This window comes from Agelaius tricolor, unplaced genomic scaffold (assembly GCF_023055355.1).
Source record: "Agelaius tricolor isolate 1412-34295 unplaced genomic scaffold, bAgeTri1.0.p SCAF_76, whole genome shotgun sequence".
Classification (NCBI taxonomy): domain Eukaryota; kingdom Metazoa; phylum Chordata; class Aves; order Passeriformes; family Icteridae; genus Agelaius; species Agelaius tricolor.
In genome coordinates this window covers 1,070,551-1,089,250 of record NW_027269336.1, presented here as the reverse complement: position 1 = coordinate 1,089,250, position 18,700 = coordinate 1,070,551, and positions in this window count along the sequence as shown.

Below are 18,700 nucleotides of genomic sequence, written 5' to 3'. Positions count from 1 at the left end.
AGCGAGTGATTAGAATTTAGTCACTTCATTTGCTTTACCAAGAGAGAATGTTTTCCAGCCTTTATCTTTCCTTTTGGAGCTGATTCACTTTGTAGTCATAAATTCTTGACTCAGTTGGTGAGAAACAATGGCATTACAGCCGTGGATGTTAAAGTGCACTGATGGGCAATGAAGTTTTCATCTTCAGGTCCTTGCTTCAGTAAATCTTCCAAATTCATCAGAAAGAAAGTTCCCAACCAGTAATCCCCACTCAAATGACCTAATTCAAATAGTCTGTAGGCATAAGAGGCATCAAGCAGGTGCTGTCATCTGTTAGGGGAATAGCCAGCCAGTACATGATTGTCTAGTTAGGCGGCAACAATTTTGGAAAGAATTTAGTTTTTTTGTATTGCAAGTGAATGGTCAATACATTTTATTAGTGGATACGGGTAAAAGAATGTCTTCTGCATCCTTTCAGAGGGGAAGCTTCCCTAGATCTAAAGCTGCTCAGCTCCACGATAGGATGCTTTGTCTGAAAAGGGAACTCAAGTCTTTGTCCTTTTGGATTGCTTCCATAGTTTTTCACTCACTCTTCAGGTAGCTGTTAATATGTTCTGTTATCCCTTGCAAACTTTTATGGGCATAGTCACTGAATTGGTATGTATTCCATGAAGTCGACAGGCCCTGTTGAGATGCAGCCACAGGTCTCAAGGGTGTTAGCAGATGTTATTCTGAGGCCACTCCTAATGATTTTTGATGGATCATAGTGACTGAGGAAAGTGCCCAAAGACTGGATGAAAGCAAATGTCACCCATCTTGGAAAGAGGCAACTAGGAGGACTTGGAAAAGTACAAGCCAGCCAGCCAGCCAGCGTCATTTTTATCCCCAGGAAGTTGATGGAGCAGCTATTGCTGGAAAGCATTGCCAGGCACATGAAGGAGGACAAAATAACCTAGTCAGCATGGATTTACCAGGGGAACTTGATGCTGAACAACTTTTTAAACTCCTCTGATGAATCAACTTGCCCGGTAGATGAAGGGAATATTGTCTGCCTGGGCTTCAGGAAGGTTTTGGACATTTATCTACGTGGCAGCACACATACATCCCAGAAGTGTGCAAAGAGGAGGGAACCAGTGTCTTTTCAAGGATGCTCAGTGAAAAGACAAGAGGCAGTAGGCACACACTGAAATACAGGAGATTGCCTGTGCACATCACCAAATGATTTTTTACTGTGAGGGCGACTGAACCACGGCACAGACTGCCCAGAAAGATGGTGGAGCCTGGATCTTTGAAGACATTAAAAGTACACCCAGATATAATCCTGGGCAAGAGGCTCTAGGTATCCTGGTTTAAGCAGGGGGGTTGGACCTGGTGAGCCCCACTGACGCCTTCCACTCTCGTTCATTCTGTGCTAGTGAATTCTCTTAGAGATGCATTTCAAGCACTGGCATGACAAAGATCTGTGCAGAGAGAGATCCAAATGGACATGGGATCTAAGTTCCTTAAGTAGTGCTCAAGAAGAATGCAAAACTCTGGGATAAGTGTCTCTTCCATAACTGAATCCCTTTCACGGGAAAATTCCCCAGCTATAGAAAGATCTTCTGATAGGCATGCTTAAGACTGACACTGGCTGAGCAAATTTCTCCCTATGTGTGTTTAAGACCAATTAGGATCTTCACCAAGAGTGTTGTCAACATAGTCACAGAATGTATATTGTTAAGAAGGGACAACTTACATCAGAATGGCAAATATTGGTCCACAAAATGTATTAATGTATGGGAACTATCTACTTGGGTTGAAAATAAAAAGAAAGAGTTAGTCTTTATTTATCAATTCCATCGCAATATTGATGAGGTAAGAAAAAGACCTTAGTCCTTAACCTTCTTAACTCAAGCAAAGATTTTTAAAAATTCCTTGTAAAAAATGTATCCTAATTATCAGACTATGAAACAATTTTAGTTGGGAAAAAAGATCCAAAATTGTGTAGATAGTGGTAAAGAAGCCAAGAAAATAGGTAAGAAACAAAAAGAGAGCAAAAGAGTCAGCTTCAGTCTGCAAGCTCGTTCTAGAAGTAATCTGCTAGAAAAAGGAACCCCCAGTTGAATTTCCAATGGATTCATGCACTTGATTCAGTAACTAGTCAATGTAAAAACCAATCCTTTTGTACAACTTCTCCCAGCAACAAAAACCCCAACAGCTTGACACCACCATCATGCCTGTCCCAGATGTATTTTAAAAGAAATTATGCTTTCTTGAAACTCTGTTTGCATAAAAGTTGCAAGACATTGGAGGGATTCTCCACATTCTCATTTCTCCATGTGGCTTGAAAGTCTATTTGATAAAATATGCAACAAAGCATATGATTTATAAGGTAGGGTAAAATGGATGATTTGGGAATTGATCTCTTGTTGATATTAAACTTCATATCCACTCTCTGTGAAGTTTCTAAAAGAAATGATGGAGCTGAGGCATGAATCTGCCACAACAAGTGTTAAGCAAACATACACACTCCCCTTCACATGCCCCCCTTCTACACACACCTAGGCCCACACAGAGGTCAGCATAGCAGATGATGAACACCTTCTTTGGCACTTCATGAAATCCTGACATGAGGAAGTGTTGAAATACAGAGATTTTGTCCCGTGTAGAAACCCATCCCATGTATTTTATGCTGTAATTCTTCTCTCTTTTAAAATTTGCTATCTTCTGCATAGTTTTCATTAACCTGTTACAGTAGTGAAAATCACAGATCAAGGTAATTTTGTAACACTTTGATTTTACCCCAAGAGCTGAGGGAAAACTTGCTCCTATACTTCAATCTGAGTTTCTTCTAGATTCCAACTTTGTTTCTCTACCATCAAGAGTCTCCTGTGTTGCTGCTCAAAGCCCCATCCAACCTGACCTTGAATACTTTCAGGGATGGGACACCCACAACTTCTCTGGGCAACCTGTTCCAGTGTTCCAGCACCCCCACAGTAAAAAAAGTCTTCCTTTCATCTAATATGTGTCAGAAGTATTAAATCTAGGCATATAAACTTTGAGGAAAGGTTTGAAATTCTTTTGATTTGAATCACATTTTCTATGAATACTGACTTACAGATGACTAAAATATGTGGATGGGCATTTGAGCTGACACTTTTTGAAAAGGTGCATGGAATTTAAAATTAAAGCCAGTACCATTAAAAGCTTTGTGCGGTTTTGTTTTTCCTCTGGTATTCAAAATTGCATATATCAAATATCTGTGCTTCGTACAAAGCTCTTAGACACTCTCAGAAAAAAGCTTTTCTTTCAGACTAAGTTGCAGTTTACGTAGAACACTAGTACGAGTGAAGGTTTTTCTGGGCATAGGGGGAACACCTTCTCATTGGATTTGTGTGCAGAATGCATTTTATGCAAACTGGAAAATTGATCCCAGCTGTGTTCTAGTCATCATTCTTACTGCATCAGGCCTGAAGATTCTGTGAAAAGTAGCCTGTGGACCTTGAACATAGCTCATGTGAAACAGATGAGAGGCGATGGAGAAGTTGAGGGAGAGAATAAAGAGCATATGGCCCAGTACAGACTAACAATTGTTTGGCACCCTTTAAAGGCTGTGTTTGACAAGCAGGGCTGAAGCAGGTCTGCAAAATATCTGGGAGATCAAAATCCATTGAAGCAAATTGCCCTGGCCAGTCACCTTGCTGCCGATAATTCACTCTCCATAGCAGCTGATCAGGCCTAACAATGCTGCTGCAGAAGTATTGTGAAAAAGGTAGGCATATTTTCACAGATGCAGGGGGAAATCCCCTTGGATGATGGTTCCAAGGGATTACTTGATGGAGCAAGTTATGTACCCTTATCTACCGTGCAATATCTAAGTTGGTGAGTTCACTATCTGTCAGCATCACTTTCGAAAATAAATGTTTGATCCACAAAACAATATTTCATATGTCCTGTCTACCTGCTTCATTTCAACCAATGAATAGGCTACGTTCCACCAGCAAAGGGTTTATGATCCTATGTTTCTTTAAACTGTGATAATTCTTTATTTTTTTCTAAATCAGACACTGTCTATTCATAAGATTCAGATGTCCATGGCAGGGGTGTAATTAAATTCACATGTTAAAAAATAACCTTGTTCTTGTTATCTTTTTATTAAATTACTGACATGTAACATCAGTCTGCGAGCTGAAGAAAACCCCTTCATTTGCTGTTTGCCAAGTATCATCTATGTGATACAAATTCTAGTTGAGAAATCACACCCGTACATTGCCATGTAGCACTACTAGTAATGCTTTCACAACCTTTTCTTCATCATTAGGTCTTTTGGTGAAGTGAATGATTAGAACATAAGCAAGGGCATTTGTTCAAGATGCTCCAGAAAGAGCTGTGGTCTGTTCTCTTCTTTGCTGCCTATGTTAGCACTGAGCTGCAAAAAAGGAAAGATTACTAGGAAAAGTGTTACTTTCAGTCTAAACTTGTAAATGATGTTTGGAATACCCTGTTAAATGACAAGGTGCTCTTTTAAAATATGGCATCTTAAGGGAAAATGTCAGCTTTAAAAAGGTTTTGAGACAGTTGCTTCTGGAAAAAAAAAAAAAAAAGAAAAGAATTGGAGGCTTCTAAGGTCTTTAGGCATACTATTTTGAAGATTGATTCAAAACACAGTTTCTTCATATAGGAAGAACAGAGGACCATAGATGCAACCCATTTGAAAATGGATTTCTATATGTTTCTGGTTGGGATTACCAGGCATCATTTCTTGTGAAGTCGAGGGACTGCAGTTAGCACTCCAATAATTTCCTTCCCTGAAATTCATCTGCATTTGGTCCTTTTTCCAGAGTCCCCATTTATTAGTGAAGGTATACTCTATCTATGCATTAGAATATTCCATTAGAGTGTGTGACTCATACTTGCTAGTTAAAATGAGCTGGAGCGGAATGGATAGTTAGAGTTGCGTGTATACAATAGTCTTATTTTGGCAAGTTTTCTTTAGACAATGTTGAAGCAGCACTAGCAACTAGGAAGTACAGCTTGCAGCAGGGAAGGACACTCTTCTGCTTTCTCAAGTTTCCTGTAGTTAAATAGACGCCAAAAGGCTTTTCCTAGTACTACTACTGTCTTGTAGGAATACTTGATCTAATCCTATCTTTGATCAAATTCCTAATGGGTTACTTTTCTACAAGGCAGAACATTTTTCTTTTAATAATATGTATTTTGTAAGGTGGAAACATGAACTTGTGCACCAGTCACGTGGACTGTACTCCTTATTAAGTTTCACAACCTTCTTTAGAAAATATTGACTGTGTGTAACTTCAAAAGGAGAATTCTGGGCATCTTCATTCTATTGATGTAATTGTTTTTCTGCCATGCTGGTATTGTTTTCTATCATTTTTACCAACAGAAATATTTTTCCCTGACACCTATGGAAAAGACCTATGTTTACTCAACAGTGCAGCGTCAGTACATTGTTTAGAATGATTTCAACATGGTCCCAAACATATGGGACAGCTAGACAGCAGAGGTTAGCAACAGGGAATGGGAGTAACTTCTGAACCGTTTCAGTAGATTTCCCAGGAAGGGCTTGCTTTCTGCCACTGCAAATTTTCCCAGAGATTTTGTCTGGTGAAGAGTTGCATCAAAAGAGTATTTTTGCCCAAACCTTGGGGCAAGCTCTGTCTCCGATTTACTAGTGAATGCAAAGAGGGTGAAAGTGCTGCTTCAAAGCCCTCTGTGCTCTTTCTGTACCAAGAGGGGGGGTGACCCCAGAAATAAGTTTTGATCTCTCTTCAGAACACAAGGCATATCATCACCTCATTCATCTTCTTCTGGGACTCATAGCGTCTTAAGACTAAGAAGCTCTCTTGCTTGCTGAAGTGCGTTCAGCAAAAAAACCTTGTCTCATCAGCAGATTTGAACGCAACTACAGTTGAGTCAATTCCAATGCTGGCAGGGCAATACTCTACCCCACTAGTAACATGCCACTATTAGAAGACTGTGTAAAACTATTTTTGTACAAAGTAATCGGAGGGAAAAATAGAATTGGGAAGAACTGCACATTGTTCTGGAAAAAGCCTCCTGCCTCAGTCTTACAGACATCATTTGCTGGTATCATTTTTAATAGTTGGGGTTTTTTAAATTTTGTAGAAGAAAAAATATTACTGCACCTTTATGTTTCCTTAATAGAAGTACAGCCATTTCTTAATAGAATAGAAGTAAGCCATTTGGATATGTACAAATGGTCTTTTCAAATACATATGCTATAGCCCACTGTGAAAGTAATTAGCTATAAAGAGAAATCTAAAGGTTTAAAAAGATTTTGGAAGAAAGTAAGTCTAAGGTGATAGAAGAAGAAGAAAACAGCAGTTTTCTTCTGGTGAAAAAAAAACAAAGGGAGGACCTTGTACAGTGGAGATGTATTATTTGACTTCCTGAAAAACTGAGTAGGTTTGCTATTGCCAATGGTTTTCATTAGGAAGGAAGAGATTCCTTTGGCAAAAAAAACCCCTTCAAACTGACTTGAGAAAAATGTTATGACACTTAACTTCACCAATCCTGAAGAGAAATTCTCATCACTTGATCTGGAAATCATGATGGTAATGGAGACAAGGATGTCTAAGCCATGCCATCAGGAACATAAAAAAGCATTAGAATGCAGGTAAGACTGAGCTCCTGAACTAGTGTGAAGAGACTGCAAGAAAGACATTTTCCTTTAAGAGTCTTCAGGATGGAGAGCAGATCAAATTTTTTCATGTGAAGTATTTCTGAATGGAATGAATCTTCAAAATAACATTGTTTTCCAAAACCTGTCTACAGTATCTCTTACCATGATACACAGTTCCTATGAATAGAAAAAGCAAAGCACTTTTTTCCAAACTGTTGTGCACTCTTAAGCAATCTACAATAAAAATAGTATTTTTTCATGCTGGGAATGATGTGAATTACAAAAAAGCCTTGTAGCACACTTGGCACTGTAGTCTCTTGATTAGCATAGCTTTTTATTCATCAAACACGTTTCACATTGACTATTTTTCTCTTTTAAATAACGGCGTCTTTGTACTTATGCAGCATCCATGAAGAATTTCTTGGGTGTTATTTTGTACCTGATCCTAAATGGCAGGTTCTGCATTCTGCCATCTGTCTAGCTTTCCCATTTGATGCAGCTTCTGAGAGGTATTTTCAGAATCGAGGACTACTTGCAAGAATGATGCTAAATCCATGCATTTTACTCCTTGGTTAATGCAAAACTATTTTTCCTTTACAGTTCAATGAGAACAGGAAAATAATGATGGTGAGTTCAATCCTTAGAGTAATACAAAGAGGACTATTATCATCATTAGAAACCAAGCAAGGTGTATTTATTGCACATGCATTATACTCACTGATGCAAATTAACCTGTAAATTCAAAAGGAATCTGTATCATAGGAGTGGATGGACTGTTTCGATTGATATTTTGCTTAAAGCAGAAAATTAATTCTTTTGACAGCCAACTCATGATTGCAAGCTCACTTTCAACTACAGCTTTCAAACAGATGAAACATGTCTGTTCATAAAACGATACAGTACAGTACACAATAGCAAGTCAGGTCATAGACATTGAAAAGAAAAAAACAGATCAAAGGACAGATTCATTCACATCTACAAGCCCTCAAGAGTGTACAGGTCAAATGTCCCCAGAAAACTAGGCTGGTGGCGCAAATTCTCTATGTTGGCACCAGCAGAAGCAGCTGCTATCTTTATAGGATGCAATCTTGCTTACATCACCCTTCAGAGTAATCTTCTGTACCCCTGCCCAATACACCTTCTGCTCTATTCCTTGGACTTCACATTTGCATTTCTACAGAGTCCTGTCCTGCAAACTGACTCAAAGTTCAGGTAGTAGATTTCCAAGATTTAGAAATGTTGTGTGAGGTTCATTTATTTCATATTTCATTCCATCTAAGCAAACTGTAACTTTCTGAAGTGAAATATTTTGAGTATGTCACGTGTATTTTAATGTTAGCTCTGCTTCACATTAAAACTTCTCACAGACCCCTGTGATGCCTTGCTGCAAAAATATATAGCTGCCAAGAGTGGTTGTGGGAAGTTAGAATTGCCAGAAAACCATACAAACAATCTAACAATAGAGCCTTGGATTTCTGAATGTAATTGCACCATGTAAAGTCAAAATATAATATTTAAATGATTTTGTATAATGATGAGTGTGGGCTAGAGAGAATCCATATAGAATTTTATTTTTTTAAACAGTTCTGGGAAAAACATGGCCTTGACTTGGAAGTATAGCAGGAAATATTTTTATACAGCATGAGTTCTCATTACCTAATCATATGATTTGTAGACCTGAATTGGAAACCAGGAAATAAACGAAGAAAAATATTCAAGCTATGAAAGATGGGTGTTTAAAATTTTCTTTGTATTTCTGATTAAAGCTATTAGGTAGCTAAATGGTCACCCATTATTTTAAAAAGCATCTGGACATTAAAAATAGGTAAATTTCTGCGGGACTTGGATGTCAGCTATTCCTGAAAAGCTTTATTTCACTGCTTTCCAACCCTGAATCAATCCACTTAAACGCAGCTGTATTTCAGATGCTCAGTGGAACTGTCCATGTAATGCAGATAGTTGACAAATAATCTGCAGAAAAAGCTAGATCGATTTGAAGATCTTTTCCTGTAAATGGTATTCACGTTATTTGTACAAACACACAGATGGGATTTCTGCTGTCTTCTTCAGGCCACTTCCTCCAGAGAGCTCTCCATCCAATCTCTCTAGTTCTACTCTTCTGGTGATCCAAAGTCAGTACTGGGATGGTCCAACTGCATGAATTACTGTCTGCTAGAGGTGCACCCTGAGGGCTTCTGTGTGCAGCATGACGTGAGCCCTACTAAAGTCACCCTGTTGGTATAAACTGAGCTAGCTGGACCTTAAGGGACAAGATTGTGCACTGATATTGTAAGAGAAATTAGGTACTAAGAAGGAGGCTGGAAGATTTAAATATTTCTGCCTCCAGCTTAAGCAACACTAAATCTTGGTCTTTATCGGAAAAACTAGGTGAATTAACCTATTTGGCATTCCTATGCCAAAAATGTCAGTAATACAACAAGAACCGTCAAAAGAGTAACAATTCCAATCATTACTTTGTAAAATTAATTCATTGGAAGAAGTCGGGAAGAAGGATGAAACATGCCAATATCCTACCCTGAGAATCATTCTGTTGATTTGCACAGGTTTCTTATTATATACCCATCTAATGCATTGGACATGCATGCTTGGGATGACACAAATACTTGCAAAGCTTACCAGATAAACCATGTTCTCTTCAGACAGCAAAACATTTCTTGATGGTTGTGTTTGCTAATTACATTTAGACTCAATGTTCTTAAAGGTCTTTTCCAACCAAAGTGATTCCATCATTCTCTAAATCGCAGACCCTGCTTGTCTTGGTTTAGGGCAAATTTGGCAGCAATCCTCAAGAAGGGGTGATTTATTAAAAATATTGATCTAGTACTGATATCCAACTGTGACGGACAAAGGCTCCCTAACAGTTCAAAATTAGAAAGTGTATGTTTATTGCAACGCTGGGCAGCGTGCGGGATAGCTCCCAAATACACACTGTGATTTAGAGGTGATAACAGAGTCTTTTTATCTATACAAGTATTGAATACCCAAAAGACAAATACATGTTCATAATTTAGGTACATCCCATCATTCCTCACTTCGTATGGTAATTAGTTCAAAAGCTATTAAGCACGCGTAGTTTGTTCCTCAAAATGAATCGGTGGTCCCTTTCATGGGGAGGGGTTCCAAAATGAGGAAATAAATGAAGTCTTCCTGGTTCTGAACTTTCTACATTTTCAATGCAAATATGACAAATGAACCCATTGGTAGAACTCCCATTCCCCATCTTCAATTGGTTTCAGAACAGAGGTGGCCTACAATTGTCTTATGTTCCTAAAAGCTATTTATGAGTTTCTATATTCTTCATGATAAACCCAGCTAAGCAAACATGATGTTGACAAGCAATCAATTATTAGTTAACTACTAACTCTTAACTTCATCAAGGCCTACCTATTTATTTTGACAAACTCTAATAAGGCTTATCTCTGACTAAAACCTCAGCTCCTCTAAAAACCCTAAATTTCTTTAAAGTTCATGTCTCAGGGGGCCCCCCCCAGAAAGCCCACCTACACGGCCCCTCCCCTCAACTGGTCTGGGAAACATTTCCTCTGAGAGAAGTGGAAAAAATCTGTTTATTTAACAGGGAAAGCACCCCCCAGCACAAAAAATGAACAATACCAGATGACAAAACTCAATCGCCGCTCTGAAGAGACAACAAATTCAGAAAGTCTCTCCTGTGGATGCTTGCTCTGTTATCAATCCCTCCGGCACTAGGAAAGGCTGCTGCCCAGAGTAGGCCCCCATAGGCCACAAAGTGCAAGCTCTCAGTGCTCTCCAGGTCCCAGTCTGGAGCAGGTTTGAACAGTTCCAAGAAAAGGGAAAGAAAAAAAGACAGTCCAGGGAAAACTCTGCCTCAGCCAGCTAAACCAACTGAAAAGCAAACAACACTCTGTTCTGTTCCGTCAGTGCCCAGACAACACAGTGCAGCACAGAATGTGGAGCAGTGTTGCTTTTAGAAGAGTGAGTGCAGCCTGTGATAACAAACTCCGTGCTTCTTCTTCTCCCCACCTTTGCTCTCAGAACCAGTCTTGAAGGCAGAGAATAGAATATCCAGCATTAACAGAACAGATGGCTGGGGATACAAGCATCATAAAGTCACCCTGGGACACTGCTCTACTGAGATATGTCACCAGACTATGCTAAGACAAAGTTTTGGAACTGCTAATTAAAATTCTACTATCACAGTGAAGCTGAGGAGGAAAGACAGCTCACTCCAGTTACCTTGTGGCATGCCAATACTTCCTTTCAATCACAATGGTTTTCGTCTTTAAATCCGTGACATCACAGGCATAATTCAACATCTTTTGGGCAGGAAGGAAGATCTTCTTCTTCTCATTATACTGATGGGTAAGCTGAAATGCAAAGCAGTTAATTCAAAGTGAAACAGCGATAAAGTCAATAGTAAAACTCACCACAGTTTTGTTTACCAAGCCAAGTCCTTACGATCCCAAAATACAAGAACAGCTGTAAAAGCCTTGTGGTTTCTTCATTTTTTCCTATACCTACATGGGAGGGTAAGGGATAAATGATCCCAAACAATGGTAATCCACAACAAAGCATTCTTGACATCATATTCAGCTTTTGCATAGTGAGCTCTTCACCTGATCAAGTTATTCCATTGCAATAGTTTGGGGAGTATCTTAGAGGGCTGGCTGTTGTTTGGTTTAAACCATCTTGATCATTCAGGAACCCAGTAGCAATGAGAAAGTTCAAAATAAGATAGTGCTACGCATTGATTTTCCTATATGACAGATGTATTTCTACAAGACAGAAGGCTGACCTAATGCTTCCCTACAACATGGCTGGAGTGGCATCCTGTTCCCCATAGGTTTTTCTGTTTAATTTTAGCAGCTTTCTTACTAGATTAATGAGCTGAACAAACTCAAAAAGGAATCAGATAAGTGCCAGAGCTTTAAAACAAACAACAACAACAACAAAAAAGATGCAAAATGGTGATTTGTGGGTGCGTTTGAAAACAGAAATTTTTTTGTATTTTTCATAGAGACATGGCATTCTCTAGAATGATATTGCTCCAACGGTTTGAGTTTGGTTTTCTTTTTCCCCCTCAATTGTAAATGTTATGCATTCTTTTTGGCTATTTCAGTAAATAGATTTTCTGATACGTGTGAAAGACAGTCTAAAGTTCCCCTCATTTGCCTCACGACCATTCCCAGGACAGACACTTGGACCCTAAAGACACCGATGGGAATTCTGGCCTGCCAGTAATGGATGAACACCAAAAATCCTGAGGCCCCTGAGCAGAATTCTGGCCTGCCAAGGGATTGTTCACAGCTGTGTCTTCAGTGACTGCTTCTAGCAGGGCCTGCCAAAGGGCGACCCAGCCTATATGCTTGCACCTGCTTCACGACAATAGACCAGGAATTTTCCCACCTCTTGGCCAGATGAACTTGCTGGGGCAACTTGGTAGCCCCCCCATGGAAAATCCTTCCTCTGCTCCACTACCACCGTGAGGCACCGAGGTTGAAGCCCCCCTACCAAGGACTGAGACTGAGACACCTGTAATTCTGATGCAGGGGTGCTGGCCTGACTGAAGCAGGATGCCTGCTGAGTGTTGCCTACAGATGTGCCTACAGGACCTAGACTGGTTTCCCCCAGAAAGCAGTCCTGAAACAGTGGGTCCCACTCACTGCTGATACTGACTTATCCTGCTGAGAACATGGATTGTCTGTACCCGTCTTCAATACCTTTTTCCCCCTCAGCAATTTCAATAGACTTCTTCTTCTTGATTGTATCTGTTCCCCCTCAGCCATTTCAAGATTCTGTTTCCCCCCTCAGCAATGGACTATAATAGAACCTTGAGTTCACCAGGACTTAACCTTGAGTTAACCAGGCAGGGCCATTATCTTCCCAACGTGACTAGGCAAACTCTGTTGGCTGGACTATGAGGACTTAGTCTCTCCACATTTGGTAGCTATACTCCTGTCTTGGTTCAGGGCAAATTTTGGGGAGAACCCCCAAAGGGGCTCCTCTAGGAAAGCAGATTCATTTGGCCCCTCCCCTATGAAATATTAATCCCAATATTACCGGGTGGGACGTGCCTGGGCTCGTCTGACCCTTGCTGCTGGGCCAAAGGCGGCAGCTGTGATGTTTCACCTCAGAGATACATTTGGCCGGCTGCATCCTGCAGCTAGGCACTCGCAACAAATCCAGGCATAGTAGAAACTCAGTTGACCTCTGGTGGAAAAGGTTCAGGGGACGGTGAAGAGAAAAAGGAGAGGATTCTGCTGTAGAGTTTTAATCCAGAGTTTATTCCAGGATGACAGACCTCTGAATCTTGTAACAGCTCCCAAGAGAATCCAGACCGCATGGTCCCGTCTCCTTTTCAGGCCGGGGACAGGGGCAGGGGAAGGCACAGGTGAGCCACCAACCAGGTGGGAGGAGGGGAAGGCTCAAAGGATAAAGACACTTGGACAGGCCAATGAGCCCGGACCTGAGGGGCATCTTTTGAACTTCTGCCAACCACACCATGACCCTGCTGGAATGTTAAGATTGATGGACAGCACTTAGCAGGAGGGCAAAGGGGGAGGGGAAAGGACAGGTTTCACCTATCCCAACACCTGAGGGATTTTCCTGTTTCCTGAAACAGGAAATGGCGTCACACTGCAACACTCCCCCCAACCGGTCCAGGAGAAAATAGCTCCTTGGAAAGAGGTGGAAAAAACCTGTTTATTAAACAATAAAACCTAAACAATATTGAACAATAAAACCCCTTGTTGCTCCAAAAGAGATGACAAACTGAGAAAGTCCCCTCCCTGGGTTGCAGTTCAGCTCACACAGGCTCTTATCAGTCCCTCCGGTGCTGGAAATGTTGCGGGCCGGGCCCGGCCTGGTGGGCCACAGGTGCTAGCTGCCGGTGCTCTTCTGGGTGTTCAGTCCAGAGCAGGTTTCAAGAGGTCCAAAGAAAAGGGAAAAAAGAAAAGAAACCACAGTGCAGGGAACTTCCTTGCCTCAGCAAGCTAAAACTAACTAAAAGCAAAGGAGAGCTCTGTCCCACTGTCTGTTCATCCCCAGACAACACAGTCCAGGAGCAGGAATGTGGAGGAGTGAGTGCAGTGTCTGAAAACAAACTGCTGCTTCTTCTCTCCCCCCTTCACTCTCTGCAACAAGTCTTAAAGGTGCAAAACTTATGATGCCGCATAAACAGAACAAGATGATTGGGGTTAAAAGCATCATATAATCAGCTTAGGACAACTCCCTCTCTCTTTCTCCCCCTCTTTTCTATTCTTTTCCTCTCCCTAATTCCTTTCATGCATTTGCTGTGGTCATTCTATAAAGGTGCATTTGTTTGGATTGATACTGCAATCCCCTTTCCGTGTTGTCTGTTGCACTCCCAGATCAGTTAACCAACCATCACCACCCCCATTGGTATGAGCGGATGGTGACATTAAATTGGCATCATGGACAGGATTCTGATCGACAGAAGGGTCTGCAAGGCTGTTTGTAGTCTGCAACAGGGGAAGGACGATTTGCTTCAGCCACACCTAGCCCCTCATCGCGAAAGGGTTGAACGAAGCTGGAAAGCAAGGAAAGCTCTTTGAATTTCCCACAAACTGCGCACGCCCAGGTGAAATACGCCCCCATACTCTATTGAGGGTTCTGTCTTTAGAATTTCCCAAAAAATCTCTTAGCGCAAAAGGGGAAACTGTTTTTGTTTATGTGTGAATTTGGACTGTCTGGGAAGGAAGGGACAACTTGAAGGAACTAAGCAGGGCCTCCCAGGGAGATTTGGTCTCTTCACCCAGCCAGGGAAGCAAAGGGGAGCACAGCAAAGGCTGTGAGATTGTCTAACTTAAGTTTGCACCTCCCTGTCATGGTTTTGGTCCCTTCATAAAATGACTGAAAACTCTAGCACAAAAGTTAAATTTCTGAATTTTCTGCTCTGCTTGCTAAATAGAATGCCAAGCCTTCTCCAAGGGGGGAGGTTTGGGCAGAGAACAGCTGGTTTAATTTAGAAAATGTCATAGATAGAATTTGTTCTTTACAACATGAAGCAGAAGTTAAACTGGGCAAAAATAAAACCATCCTCTGCTCAGTTTTGGCAGCTTGTCTCACAGCAGCCATAGAAACCCTTTTTAAGCAAAGAAACGAGGAAATAGTAAGAATAGATTCCCTTCAAAACCTAGTTGAAATTTTGCAGAAAGAATTAAAGGAAGATAGAAATGAGATCTATATGTTGTGAGCTGCCCTTAGAGAGGAACTTGCTAAGAATTCACATCCTACTGATTCCTCTACAGAGCCAGAGGAAAAGGAAACTCCTGACATGAAACAAATCTATCCCCGTCAGGAACTTGAGGCAGTAAAAAATTGGAGAGACTACTGCTGTCCTCGCTTGAGACCCTTGGTTCAAACAGAATAGAACTATCTTAATGATGAGGATTGTTGGAATGTTGGGGGACATAAGACAGATGATGCACTTTGGACCTGGTTAACATAAGAGATTTGAAAACAGGATGCCTTGGCATAAACAAATGGAACTTTGAAAATTCGACCTGGATTGCAAGAAGATTAAATCAAACGGGTTTACTGGAAAACGAAAATCCCATGAAACTCTGCAAGCAAGAGATGTTGTTATATGCGTAAGTTTGTGTATGTGATTTTAACCTAATCATTGTAGTACACATTACTAGTCTCCCTGCAATGGTATGTAAGTGCTTGTATCCCGCAATCAAATTGGATTCTGATTACCGAGTGGGTCTCCCTGTCTCTCTGCATTGCCGAAAGAGGATCTTGACCCACCTATCACAACTAAACAAATACCGTTCAGTGCTACCGAATTAGCTAAGCTGTCAAAAGAATTTGGGCGCCTCCCACAAGAATCAGAGACAAATATGTCCTCCTAGTGTCCCTCGAGGGTGGAGATCAAATTAAATTAACCGGAGGCCAGTGGGTACTGGGGACATGGAGCCTTCTTCACAACAGGAGATAAGGAGGTAAGCGTGATGCATGGTCCCTGACACAGGGTGCGTCTTTCTGGGCCGGGAGAATGAATCCTTTGGAAAGGGGTGACCCCCTGGCAATCGTTGACACCACCGACCAGCTCTTAGAAAGTGTCCACAAAGCCGCCTGCCTGCAAAAGATTCATGAAAAGAAATTAGTTCCTGGTTTTGAAGGCCCAATGCAATTACCTGTGAAGCCAGAACTAATGACCGATTGAACTCGTGGGCTTCCAGAAACACTTAAACATACAGCAATGACTCTACAGAAAACCATAATGGCTTTGAATCCTGTAGAAAGACTAGATAAAATTCCTCAGGAATTCCCCTGACCAAAGTGGACCTGGCTTCACTCCCTACTCTTCCCCCTCACAGCCCTCAGCTTCTCAATCTGATTCACCTGCCAGTAGCCATAAAGTTTGGACATGAGCTGAAGTTGCAGTAGATCTGATTAATTATTGTAGACAATATGGACCTATAAAAACCCCGGCATAGAAATCAGAAAATAACAAAGGTGTTTGGTTTATTGGGGCTCCTCACAGTGAAAATATAGAGAAAGGAAAACAGATCTCTAACTGCCACCGTTGGTGGTTGTTGGGAATTCAAAAGTGGGTCCCCAAAGAGGTGATGGATGGTTTGCCCCTTGATAAATTGCGGAAAATAATAAATAATTGGCACCAGCGAAAACCGAATCCATTGGCTCAACCCAGTGCACCCCTCCCTTCTCAGGGACAAAAACTAACCCTCCCCCAGCCTCTCCCACAGAACACAGGCAGTGAACCAAAACCAACAGGGTTTTCGGGAAACAAATCTCTCTGCCGCTTACAGGTGGGCAAAGGGGCGGAGCGTGGGTTTATTTAAGAATGCTCACTAAAAATAAATCAGGATATATATCAAGCCCAGCTATCACGGGCCTCCACAGGCTACTAGTAACCTTTTTGATTGACATTGGGGCTCAAATCTCTGCACTGACAAAAAAGGATGCCCAGAGGTGTGGAATTGTTCCAACTAAGAGACAATGCTGTGTTCTTAATGCTCTGGGAACTACAGAATCTATGAATGTTGCCTTAGCCAAACTGAGGCTCCCTGGAAATGAGCATCAACTAGTCATCAAAATGGTAATTGGGAACATTCCAAATAATTGATTAGGAATGGGTGTCCTTGCTGGGAGGCAGTGGGAAGACTCTGAGGGATTTCTGTGGTCTTTTGGCACACTGCCACTTAACATTAGGCTGCTTCAAACCGCACCCTCCCTACCCTATAATCAAACAACTCATGTAAAACAATACCCTCTACCTTCTGGTGCCAGAGAAGGTATCAAAGCGGTTCTACAGGACTTGAGAAACCAAGGGGTAATAATTCACACACATTCTCCTTTTAATTCACCGGTATGGCCAGTCTGAAAAGCCAGTGGAAAGTGGAGATTAACAGTAGATTTTCGCAGGCTTAAAGCCAACACAGACCCTCTTACAGCACTGGTCCCAAACTTAGCTGAATGAATAACATCAATTCAAGAAAAGGCTCACTCAATCATGGCAATGGCAACTATGGATGTCAAAGACATCTTCCTTATGATACCTATACAGCCAGAAGATATAGGGACCATTTTGCCTTCACATGGGAAAGGACGGCAATACACTTGCACTAGGCTTCCCCAAGGCTACAAACACTCCTCCACTTTGGCCCACCATGCTTTAGTTCAGGAATTAGAAAAAATACCCAAACCTGATCCTGCTGATCCTGTAGCTGATAATCAATACATTTAAGACACTCTGGGGGGGGGGGGGTGGCGGGGGGGGGGGGGGGGGGTGGTGGGGAGGGGGGGGAAGGATGAAATAGAGGTAGTAGGGAAACATCAGCAGAAAATAATCTCTCACTTAAAAAGTCTTGATTTGCAGATACCCGCCGAGAAAATTCAGAAACCTTCTCAGGAAGTGAAGATTTTGAGAATTTGGTGGAAAGGAGGCATGACATGTATTCCACCCGATACCCTAACCTCTTTAGTAGATCAGTTTCAAAGGCCTGAATTGAGGAAAGATCTCCAGCAAGCTCTAGGACTATTAGTGTTCTGGAGAAAACACTTCCCAGATTTCTCAATAATTGCTAGGCCGCTTTTTGACTTGCTGAGGAAAAGGATGAAATGGGATTGGACTCCTTCTCAGGAAGAAGCATTGCAATTACTGATTTTTGAGGCAACAGCTCACCAAGCACTAGGCCCTATCCATCCCACAGATCCCTTTCAGGTGGAATGGGGATTTGCCTCCTCAGGGCTATCAGTACACATTTGGCAGTGGGGTCCCGAGGGTCCAACGGGGCCTCTTGGTTTTTATTCCTGTGGTTTCAAAGATGCTGAGAAAAGATACACTACCTGGGAAAAGGGGTTGTTTGTAGTTAGCTTAGCTCTCCTAGAAGAGGAAAAAATTGCATGACAAGAGCTTATTGTATTAAGAAGCCCTTTCAAAGTTATCAAAATCGTCACTAATGGGAGCCCCACCCCTTCCCCCCCACCTGACGGGGTAGCCCAAAGGGCCTCAGTTAGGAAATGGTATGCTCAGATGGAAGGCTATTGTAATACCGTCTCAAGAACGGAAGATGCTGCTAAAAATCTAACAAGCCAAGGCACTGAGAGCCTGGTTAGCAGCCAAGATAAATCTGCCTCTGTAATCAAAGCTGCCCTTCCTTTCTCCCCCGAACAAGCAGCAAGTTCTTGGTTCACAGATGCCTCTGCAAAACGGGAAGGGAAGGTATGGAGATCTAGAACAGCTGTCTTACACAATTCATTTGGTGAAAGAATCATTACCGAAGGGGAAGGCAGCGCCCAGGCTGGGGAACTCATAGCTGTTTGGAGTGTTTTCCGATGTGAGGCACAGAACATTTCTCTTGCCTGCATTTACACCGACTCTTACACAGTGTACAAAGGTTGTACCGAGTGGCTTCCTTTCTGGCAGCAAAATGATTGGGAAGTTCACAGAAGTCCAGTGTGGCAAAAGGAAAAGGGGCAAGAAATTTTAGATGTTGCAAGCCAAGGAAATATTGCTATTGGTTGGGTAGCTTCTCAGCAAACAGATGGAAATCCAGCAGGAGAGTGGAAGAATAGAGCTGATGAACT